This window comes from Aedes aegypti, chromosome 3, assembly GCF_002204515.2.
Source record: "Aedes aegypti strain LVP_AGWG chromosome 3, AaegL5.0 Primary Assembly, whole genome shotgun sequence".
In the NCBI taxonomy this organism is placed as follows: Eukaryota; Metazoa; Arthropoda; class Insecta; order Diptera; family Culicidae; genus Aedes; species Aedes aegypti.
The window spans coordinates 212,295,978-212,307,917 of NC_035109.1; the positions used below are offsets into that span (position 1 = coordinate 212,295,978).

Below are 11,940 nucleotides of genomic sequence, written 5' to 3' on the forward strand. Positions count from 1 at the left end.
AAAATGATGCAAATTTAATTAACTATTTAAATATTTGCGATCAATTAAATCTTGCCATTGATACCGCATTTGAAGAGTATAATGAACGAACTGAGCGTGAATTGAAATCATGTCCTAAAAATTTCTTTAATTACGTTAAAACAAAAAACAAATCTAACAACTTTTCATCTGAAATGCACCTAGATGATAAAATTGGTGTGAACCCTGAAGAAAGCTGCAATCTGTTTGCAACATTTTTTCAAGACGTTTACACTACTTATTCGGAAAATAATCGAGATCGTGAATATTTCTCATTTCTTCCAGAAATCCCAAATGACATTTGCGTCAATCAAATCAAAGTACATGATATTGTAGATGCACTAAAAAGTCTAGATGTCTCCAAAGGTGCTGGACCGGACGGGATTCCACCTGTATTTTTGAAAATGTTATCAATCGAACTTGCATCTCCGCTATTTTGGCTCTACAATATGTCTCTGCAATCAGGTAGTTTCCCTGAAACATGGAAAAGCTCATTTTTAGTGCCGATCTTTAAAAGTGGCAAAAAATCTGACATACGTAATTATCGTGGGATAGCCATTATCTCTTGTATTCCAAAGATTTTCGAGGCAATAATAAATAAAATTTTATTCGATATGGTTAAAAACAGAATAACTCATACTCAGCATGGTTTTTTTAAGGGACGCTCAACATGCACAAACTTGCTGGAGTTCATTCATTATTCTTTGACAGCCATGGATAATGGAAATCACGTGGAAGCTCTCTATACAGATTTCAGTAAAGCTTTCGATCGCATTGACATACCAATGTTGCTTTTTAAGTTAGAAAAAATAGGATTTCAACCGGACCTTCTTAAATGGGTAGAGTCTTATCTTACTAATCGTCAACAAATAGTTAGATACAAAGGAGTAAAATCTATTCCAATTAAAGTTACATCGGGAGTTCCTCAAGGGTCTCATTTAGGGCCATTATTCTTTATTTTATACGTTAACGACATTTCCTTCATTCTGAAAAAAGTGAAAGCTCTCATATATGCTGATGACATGAAACTGTTTCTTGAAATAGTAAACGATGAAGATATACATACTTTTCAAAATGAAATTGATATGTTTTACAAATGGTGCAATAAAAGCCTTCTCCAATTGAACGTGAAAAAATGTAATTCAATATCCTTTAGCAGAAAGCGTAGTATACCTAACACAACAGTCTACCTAGGGAATCAACCAGTAGAAAAATGCATAAGAATAAGAGATTTAGGAGTGATTTTAGATTCCAAAGTTACTTTTATAGATCATTATAATACAATTATCAACAAGGCAAACAAGATGTTAGCATTTATAAAACGATTTAGCTATAATTTTCACGATTCATACACTATAAAAACATTATACATAACCTATGTGCGTTCAATTTTAGAATACTGTAGCATAGTTTGGTCACCATTTTCATCAACCCATGAAAATCGTATAGAATCAGTTCAAAAACAATTTCTGTTGTTCGCACTTCGAAAATTAGGTTGGACAAGGTTACCTCTACCATCTTATGAAGCACGATGCATGCTCATTAATATTCAAACATTGAAGAAACGTCGCGAATTTGCAATGGTCTCGTTCGTAAACGATATAGTTTCGCATCGTATTGACTCGATGACACTTTTATCAAAATTAAATTTTTATGCTCCTTCAAGACAACTGCGAAGTCGTAGTATTTTTTATACAAACCATCACCGCACAAATTATGCCAAATTTGAGCCTTTAAATCAAATAATGTCTGTTTACAATAAACATTGCGAAACCATTGACTTTACTATGACGAAATTGGAACTAAAACAAAAATTTATGTCATATCAAAATTCGAACTAGATTAAGAAAATAACGTTTTCAAACTATATAATATTAAGTGTAAAATTGTAACAAAATGGTCTACTGCTGATTGACGACATGAAATAAATAAATAAATAAAATAAGTTCCAGGTCCTCGTCGAACTCAACTGCAGCCTCCATTTCTGGGAATTCATCCTCGTTGAACACGAATTCTTCCACCTTCCTTCCCTGGTCGATGATTTTCCGCAATTCCGACCTTCTTTCCAGCACTTTCTTCTTGCGGGCTATTCTCTTCCGCTCCAGCTCCAGGATTTTACGCTGATTCTCTTCCTCTTGCTCTTCCAATCGGTTCCACTCCTCGAGTTCTTGAAGTTCTCTCCACGCACGGGTACGCGTCGACTCCGGCGACGACACTCTGGCACTCAAACTGGCACTTTTCTTGACACTCTCACGAACACGATCGGGCTTCTTCACAGGAACAGACTCTGAACGCTTGACCTGGTTGCAATAACGACCGAATGCCTCCGTCAAAGCATGCAAAAACGCGTCGCGGTCATCTTTATTTGCTTCTTCTTCTTCTTCTTGCTTTCTTTCTGAATCTATTGTCTCCTGATCTTCTGCTTGAGTTGAGTTGCCTACTTCAACATCTTCGACAATCTCATCCTGCGCTTGGTCCCTAGTGATGCGACCTTTAGTCTTGCTTCTCGTCGACTTACCGATACCTGCCCTATCACCCTCAATCTGCCTGGGATGGTTGAACACCACTGGAGATATGGCGGTGTTGCCTGGGGCACCCAACGAAGTACGGATGTCTCGATCCTCTCCTAGGCAGGTCCCACAGTACCAGACAACTTCGGCGACACTATCATCCACGTTCACGCAGCAAAAATGGTACCATTCTTCACACCTTTCACAACGAACGCTGGCATCGAAATCCTCCCCTTCATCGCAGCACGGGTATTTGTAGGCCATGGTGGTAGATAGATTTTGAGGAATATTCGCACCCTTCGGATGCGGGTAAAAACAATCTCACAGTATGTCGGCTCGCAACAAACTCAATTAGAAATATATTTACAACATTTACGTAAACCTTATTTACAAACAATTAAATACAAATGACTTACAATCTAGTTTTTTCCCTTCGGCTACAATTGCTCCTCTTACTCTACCTCCGGGTGTGCAGGGTAATCCTATTGTACAATGACCAACATTAGCACATACGACACACATTTAACAAACATAATCTTACGGTAAACAACGGTGACGAATAACTAACGTCACTACTTGGCTACAGCTCGCCGATATTCTATATTCCACAATCACAATCGAACGAACAAATCACAAAACTTCACTGGCAAACACTAATAATTGCTGATGGAGAAAACACCATCTTCCACCGCAGTTGCCTTTCTAAATCGATCACCGATCAGCTGCGATGGCTGTTTTCTCCCTCTTTTGCACTCTCTATTAATCAACATTTATGCTGCACAACAACAACAAAACAGAACACGTTCACGGTTGTGCTCTTTCGCAACAGTGGGCCGCGGCGTTGTAATTGTGAACAGTGGGCCGCAACCTAAGACAAGACGTGACAGGTCAAAGTACAAAAATGAAACCAATTGCCTGTCAAAAAAGACCACTTCTCATTGGTCGTTTTGGCAAAGGCCTACTTTCACATCGTTGAGTTGGATTGCAACAGGGCACTTTGTTGCTAGCCTGGCCGTGTTGCTAGTTCGTACAGTAAAGTTTTTATGAAAAGTTTGGAAATTTTTAGTGAAATCTTTTCGTTTCAAATCTATTCATATTCGATGTTAAGTTCAAAGCATGTGCTCCTACAATGCTAAAATAAATATAAAATTCCTAATTAAGACCAAAATAGTGGAAATTGTGTCAATTGTCTTTAAAAATATCACCGGTTTTAAATTTCAACCTAATTGTTTGAAAATATAGCATCCTCTATTGCGCTAAATGAATAAAGCGTGCGAGAAACATTCAGATTATGAGCCTTGATATTTGAATTTATTCACAAGATTTGCATAAAAAGGATACTGGTAACACTGGTTTTTGTATCGACAAGGTTATCGACGTAAAAACAACAGGGCAGTCTTAGTTGAGCTGTCACGTCCTGTCCTAGGCCGCAACATGTTCCTAATATGTTAGTACTGTAAGTACAAACATATCATCCCATTGTGGTTATCACGCCCAATGGTATGGGTGCCCTAGTGTAGATGTAGTTGTGAACCTTAGAGGTAAACAATATGTACTGTCTCGAAAAAGACCCAGAATCCGGGTATAAATTTTTGAAATTGGGTAATATTTCCATATGCATTTTGATGAGTCTAGAAAGCGTTTGCAAGTTTCTTTGAGGAAAACAAAAACAAACTGTGTATGACGAACGTATGCTAGTCTACGTGTGTTCAAATGTCACTAAGCTCAATAGGGAAAACTTATTCTTCAAGTCTTAATGAAGGAAGTTGCTGAAGAAACAAATCCGTTTAGAGCAAATATTGTTTGCGATTTTTGTAGATGTTTGCAGGGCTATGATGCTAAATAATTGCTAACAAACTCATGAATATCTTTTCTCCTATCGGTCAGATTGAGTTTCTCTCTCTAGCAAACTTCTTTGTTATGGTTTGAAGAATTAGTTTTTACTATGGGATGATAAATGTGTACTTACATTCCAGTACACGTGCATAGAACATTTTTCAACATTTCAGCATAGTAATTTCCATATATACCAACATCGTCTTTGGGCCCCTTCACTTTTAAATCACCACCTATAAAGCTGAAAATTTGCATGAACACTATATGTATGGTAAGGATTGTAAGAAAGATATGGGAGATTGAATTTTCAGCAGGCTCTGTCCCAGTGGGGACGTAATGCCAAGAAAAAAAAAGAATTCAAGTTAATCATTAAAAAATCTATTTTTATAGGTCACACTATTACAGTAAAAGAAACAGATTGAGTACTTGTAATCCAATAACACCTGTTATCTCAGGACTTCGAAAATATTTTCAATCAAGAGAACGTTGTCGAAAATTCCTGGGAAGCTGATTTGGAAGAAGTGAGAACTATTAGGGCCCAGATAGCCGTAGCGGTAACTGCGCAGCTATTCAGCATGACCGTGCTGAGGGTCGTGGGTTCGAATCCCACTGGTCGAGGATCTTTTCGGGTTGAAAATTTTCTCGATTCCCAGAGTATCATCGTACCTGCCACACGATATACACATGCAAAAATGGTCTATCGGTAAAGAAAGCTCTCAGTTAATAGCTGTGGAAGTAGACCTGTGCGCCGCCGCGCCACGCCGCCGCCGCCGATCAATTTTACGTCACGCCGACGCCGAGTGAGGCATCGGCGGCGCGCCATACGCCGATCAGCACTTCGCCGCCGATTTTGTGTTTTCACGCCGAAAAATAATTCGGCTCGTAAAATTTGATAACTTTATTTTGAAAAAATGCTCTACCAAATAATTCATTGTTGCTTAAGAAATTTCTATAAGGATTCTTACAGGAATTCATCAAGGAATTAGTCCAAGAATTCCTCTATGTATTTCTTTGGGAACTTCAGGAATTTATCTATCAACTCTATCTTGAAACCTTCCAGGGATTCTTCAGTGATTTATCCTGGAATACATACACGGATTTCTGCTTGAACTCCTTCAGAGTGTCCTGTATGAATTCTTTCAGATAATACCGTCGATGGGGGGATAATGGGTCTAGGGGGTGAGATTGGGTCAAAACGGAAAAATATGATTTATGAAATATTTCTGCTAATAACGCTGATATTTCTAAAATTTATAATTCATATGTTAGAGAGCATATTTAACACATAATTAATCACAATATACATTTTTAGAAATAGTAGTTTTTGTTAAAAAATCAACAAACTTGTATGTTGTAACTAGAAAAAATTTACAACATTTAAATTCTTCTGTACAAAGTATCACGCATGTACTTTTACTTCTAGTATTATGTTAGTAGAAAGTTGAAAGTCTATTCAATAAACTTCATTCGTATTTTCCGGAATCTATTTGATTTTTCCATATTTTTTTCAGTACGGTGTCTAAAACATTAAAAATAGGGGTGAGATTGGGTCATATAAGAACGATTGTGAATGAATTCACAAGTCTACATTTTTGTCGTTTTACGGTGCTGTGTACTCTTTTATCATTAAAATGTTTTAAGTCTTTCTCAATACAGCATCACATAAACATCAAACAAGTCTACTTGAGGATTTCGTGCATTGAATAACAATGCAAAACATTTTGCCAACTTCTCTAACCAGCAACTGTTTTTCGTATGCAGCAACATCGTAAAATTTTATCAATTGATTTGTTTTTTATTTAATTATTTGTTAGTATTTTCATATCATTGAAACATTTCACGGAAGTACAAATGAGTTGGATCGCTGAAATACCGAGATTCTGACGTCAACAATTTCCGGAAATATTTTGATCGTGGTATGTCGCATCATAATTCAACTATTTACGAAGGTTTAAAATAATCACATTTTCAGTACACCTTTGGCTTTTTGGCAGTTGGAATGAGATTTCGAAGACAATTTGAAGGAACAAAACAATAAAATTTATGTAAAATTGACAATAAATGCTGGGTTTACATAATTTTTTTCATAGCTCTTCAATTCTTCGGTAAAATCGTACTTTTAAGTGGTTTTATCATACTTGTGAAACAAATTAGATGCCTTTTCGTTTTTTTGCATCGTACTTCATCAATATTTTTCAGCTATCAATGGTTCTGCAACCATATTCTCAAAAACAAGTTATTGCAATTACAGTGACCCAATGTCACCCTCTCAATGGGGTGAGATTGGGTCATTTTTCATTCACTTGTAGTGCCGTAGTGAATTGAAATTTGTCTTTGATTTCTTTTCTTTGACGGTTGGTAATGTACGATCAAAGTACATACACACCAAATTTGAAGTTTATTGGAGTTAAATTGCGATAGTTATTCAATAAATAATTCGTACATATCCTTTTTTGACCCATTCTCACCCCCAACGACGGTACTTTAGAATTCTTACAAGACCAGCAATTACTCTAAGAATGCTTACACAGATTCTATCAGTAAGCTTTCAACTAATTTTAAAAAATCCTCGATAAAAATCAATTGATTTTTTTATTTTTTTCCTGGAGTTCCTCCAAGACACTACTCAGAAATCTTTAAAGAAGGATTATCAAATATTTCTCAAATAATTGAAACAAATATATGCCTAGGAATTATTGCCAAAGAAGATTTTTCAAAGTTTTCTCGTGTTATAACAAATAGTGCAACAATTTATTTGAAAAAAAACCTGGAGGAATTCTTCTATAAACCTACAAAAAAGAACCTATGCGGGATTTCTTCATATGTTTCTGCACTAATTCCTCCAATTATTTGTTTAAGAAACACTTCAGAAAGTCCGTTGGTAATTTCTTCGAATGTTGTTATAGGGATTTATCGAGAAATTATTGCAAAGATGCCTTCAAGATTTCTGCCACCACTTTGGAATTTCTCCAAGGATTACACGCATATAGGATACCTACATTTCTCAATCGCATTTGTGAGTAGGTAAACCGTTGAGGATTACTCCTGAAATCAATTCAGAACTTATAGAAGATACTTCATTGAGTTTATCCATCAATTCTCGCATAATCTGAGATAACGCCCTAAAAGCCATTGATAACCACCTGTGTAGCTCGTTGTTTCTGAGTAAATGAATGAATAAGCATCCAAACCAACATCACTGGCAGGTAGAGAATGATCCTTTTTTCACCATAGAGTTGTTAAATAACGTGTAAATCCATTCAAATACTCAGAAATAACGAGCTACACACATGGTTACCAATGGCTTTTAGGGCGAGATAATAAGTTATGCGAGAAATGTTCATTTAAAAAACTTTCCAAAGAAAATACTTTAAAGCTTGTTTAAGGACTCTTGGACTGTCAAGTAAATTTTACTCGATTTTCCAACCTGTACTTTAAAAAATTCCTTTGCTAATTTCTACAAGAATGCTTTCAGTAAATTCCGTAACGATTTTTGAAAAAAAAAAATTTTAGTATGGTGGCAATGGTAAATTTCTATAAGCGCACCTGTATTTTCGATGTAAACGTTTAATGAATTGTTAACTAAATAAGCAACCATTGCTAAAGAAAGTAATTCACCAAACACAGCAGAAAAATGTAACAAAAGTGGTTTCACAAGCAAATATACCTCTTTTAAAACCCAAAAAAAAAAACACTTTATGCACATTTTTATCGTTCTTTCCGAGCGGTTGAATGATAGATTTTTAAACTTGTTATTGACTTTACTACTTTTATTGAACTGTAAATATAGAAAATAATATCAATTTTCTTATGAAATAACAAGATTACCAAGTCAATAACTGGTTCAGTTTTTCATTCTCGCTAGAGTTTCGGTTATTTCCCATAGTATGTATACTGTAATTAATATAGTATTACAGTGTCTTACCGATTTTGGCAACAAGGCTAGATTTTTATGTTGCCAAAATGGGGATGTTGCCAAATTCGGGAATTTTGAAATGCTTATGTTTTTATCATTCTAATCTCTAAAAGAATCAGAAAATACATGGCATGGTAAATTTCTATATCAATCATGTGAAAATTGTCTGGGACCCTTCTTCAGTTGAGCTTTTGATTCAAAAGCAGAAACATCATGTACTGATTATACGCACCATCTGAAAAGCACACTTGTTGTACACAGTACAAGCGTGGTACTCTCAGTGACCATTTGCGACTGTCCTAGAGCGCAAAAGTGCAGTTTTAAAGCCAGACCATATTGAAAGTAGCAGATTATGAATACAGGTTCGGTTGAGGATTCTTTCGAGTGGCTTTATTTTAGGGATTCCTTGAACATAGAGCGCAATTTTGGTGATCATACGTCTTAATAGTGAACAAGGTTCTAGGTGGAAAAAAGTGGAAGTTCTTCTAAATTGCTTCATACTATTACTATCAATATTATCACGGTTGAAATGTAATGCCAGCTTTTTTATCGAGACTAGCACCCATATGCACCCAGAAATAGAGTTATTGACGAGTTCTTTTCCTAGCATTATGCTTATTTGCTGAGATTCGGGAAAAATCAAGCTGAGAGTTGCAAAATTTGGAATAAACAAACTTTCTTGATGTTTTCCTCAACAACTGTTACTAAAATGACTACAGAAATACCTAGAAGAAATCACTCATCAATTATTCAATAAAATATTTCAAAGATTAAATTATTATGCCTTTTAAACAATGTAGCAATTATTTATACAGCTTGCCTGCTTTATGAGAATTCTCCTATACGTTAAACAATAACTTTGAAATATACGCGTTTTACTTATAAGTACGTTCAACATTAGTTTTCTTAGCTCGCAATGGCCAGCAGCATTTTCATTTTGACTTATTTTCACTTTGTTTAAGCTCACAATATTAGGTTTCAGTACTTAATAATAAATTGATAATATGTTTCAATGTGTTGCCAAAATCGGGAAGAAAATGTTGCCAAAAACGGGTGTTGCCAAAATCGGAGGTAGACAAAAGCGGATGTTGCCAAAATAGGGAAGGCACTGTATTAGCTTAATGTTATTCGGCGAGAATATATTGTGTTTGATGGAAAAGTGTTGTACTAATTGGAGTTCCACGCACTACAGGTATTCCTCTTAGAGCTCCTGCAGAATTGTTTCCAGGATTTATGCAGCTAATTCAAAAATGTCTGGAACTTTCACGTGCGTAAGCAAAATATCGCTCATAATACCGCATATAAATCTGTTCGAAAATGTTCATAATGCACTAGTTCATGAATTACTCAATATTAATTCTTCAAAAAAGTGAAACCTATTTAATGTTTCTCCAAATATCCTTCTTTTTCTTTCGGGAAATTTATTAAACAATCTTATTAGTATTTTTTGTAATACTCCTGAAGATCTTTCAGGAAATGCACAATGGGTTTCTTCAGGCTTACGTCCAAAAATTCTGCAACGATTTCTTCTAAAATACTTATTGAGGATACGACCTAGAACTCCTTCAGTAATACTTACAATGATGCGCACCAGATTTTATTCTTGTATTTAATATAAGCAAGTCTTTACTAGCACATATATTTCTGCTAGAATTTCAATAACGTCCTTTTTTTCAGGGTTACTTTGACAATTCTTCAAACATTCGTGCAAGAATTCTTCGAATAGTTTTCCCAAAAGTCCAGCAAAAAATTTCCAAAGATCCCTCTTACACAGTGTTCCTATAAATCACACACATTTGTCTGTGGAAATTTCACCAAATATTCTTGTGAATTAGTTGTCTTAAAAGGATTTCACCATAAATTTCCCCTAGTTTTTTTTCAGGGTCTGTTGCATTTTTTTTTCAGAGATTTTTCATGATTATTCCAGATAAGCGCATATGGGACAACAATTTCAATCGCTGTAATTTGAATTATTGAAATGGTGCATTAACTGCTTCATCGTTTTAATTGTCGTTTATATTTACGCACCCAAATTTATGTAGCATTAAACGCGAAAATGTTTAGCATGATCTTGGGGTTTGGGTTGTGAGTTCAAGCCCCACAGCCAAAGGGTTTTTTGACGTAATTTTCTTGACACTTCGCGACATAGAGCATCTTGGAGCCTTTTTTAAACCTAATGGCAATGTCCCGGCTAGTTCAGGATTGTTTCGTATATTTCGATTCTCACTTAACAATTGCTAAGCTAAGAAGTAGACTCTGTCCCAGTAGGAACGTAACGCTGGAAAAAAGAAGACAAACTCAAACATTTTGATGTCCAATTTTCTTCACGCCGATGCACGCCGCCGCCGCCGCCGCCGAAACTTGTTAACGGCGTGACGCCGATGACGCCGCCGCCGCCGGTATAAAAATGCACTCACGCCGCCGCCGATTAAAAATATTTCGGCGCACAGGTCTATGTGGAAGTGCTCATAAGAACACTAATCTGAGAAGCAGGCTTTGTCCCAGTTGGGACGTAACGTCAGAAAGAAGAAGAGAACTATTATTTAAAAAAATCAAAAATATGAAAGCTCCTGGCGATGATGGAATTTTCTACATCCTCAACAAGAAACTTTCAGAAAGAAGCTTATCATTCTTAGTTGATATATTTAACAAATGTATTCAATAAGCATATTTTCCTGACAAATGTAAAAATGCTAAGGTTGTTCCAATTTTAAAACCAGACAAAAATCCTGCAAAAGCTTCTAGCTATCGTCTAATCAGTTTGCTTTCTTCCATCAGTAAACTTTTTGAAAATGTCATTTTGAACAGAATGATTGTCCACATCAACGAAAATTCAATTTTTGCCAATGAACGGTACGGATTCCGCCATGGACATTCGAGCACTCATCAACTTTTACGTGTAACAAATTTGATCCTTTCCAGCAAATCTGAAGGCAATTCTACTGGTCTTACTCTTCTAGACTTAGAAAAAGCATTCGACAGTGTTTGGCATGAAGGCTTGATCGTAAAATTAAAAAACTTTAATTTTCCAACATACATTGTTAGAATAATTCAAAGTTATCTGTCAAATCGTACACTTCAGGTTAATTATCAGAACTCCAGGTCTGAAAGACTTCCTGTAAGAGCTGGCGTTCCCCAATTATGGGACCAATATTATACAATGTTTTCACATATGACTTACCTGAGTTGCCTCAGGGATGTCAAAAATCCTTGTTTGCGAATGACACAGGCCTCTCCGCCAAAGAACGAAACCTGCGTGTCATCTATGGTTGATATCTAAAAAGTTTGGATATTTTTTCCTCATAGTTGCAAAAATGGAAGATTTCTCCTAATGCTTCCAAAACTCAACTAATAATATTCCCACATAAACCAAAAGCTCTTTATTTGAAACCTTCAAGTAGACATGTTGTCACGTTGAGAGCTAGTGATCAATCGATTAAATTTTCAGCTTAAACGGATATTTGGTTCTCCAGATTCGTGCTGTTGAAAATTTGAGGTTTGGCTTCGATTTATCGTCACCTTAAAAGTAGGATGCTATTATTCTCCCTTTGCTCCTTTCCGCAACCGGGTGCACGCGCCATTTTGGGTCTCGAAAAACCTCGTAGATCACAAACCGTCAATAGCATTCCCACACAGTAACCCACATTCAGCCTTCAAGGG

General features: G+C 36.0%; 1 protein-coding gene across 2 annotated transcripts in view; it reads right to left on the minus strand.

Annotated features, from left to right (window-relative positions):
• The window catches only part of LOC5564856 (iron-sulfur cluster co-chaperone protein HscB, mitochondrial), a 29,379-nt gene that overhangs the window by 16,057 nt on the left and 1,382 nt on the right, over positions 1-11,940 (minus strand). The window lies entirely within an intron of this gene.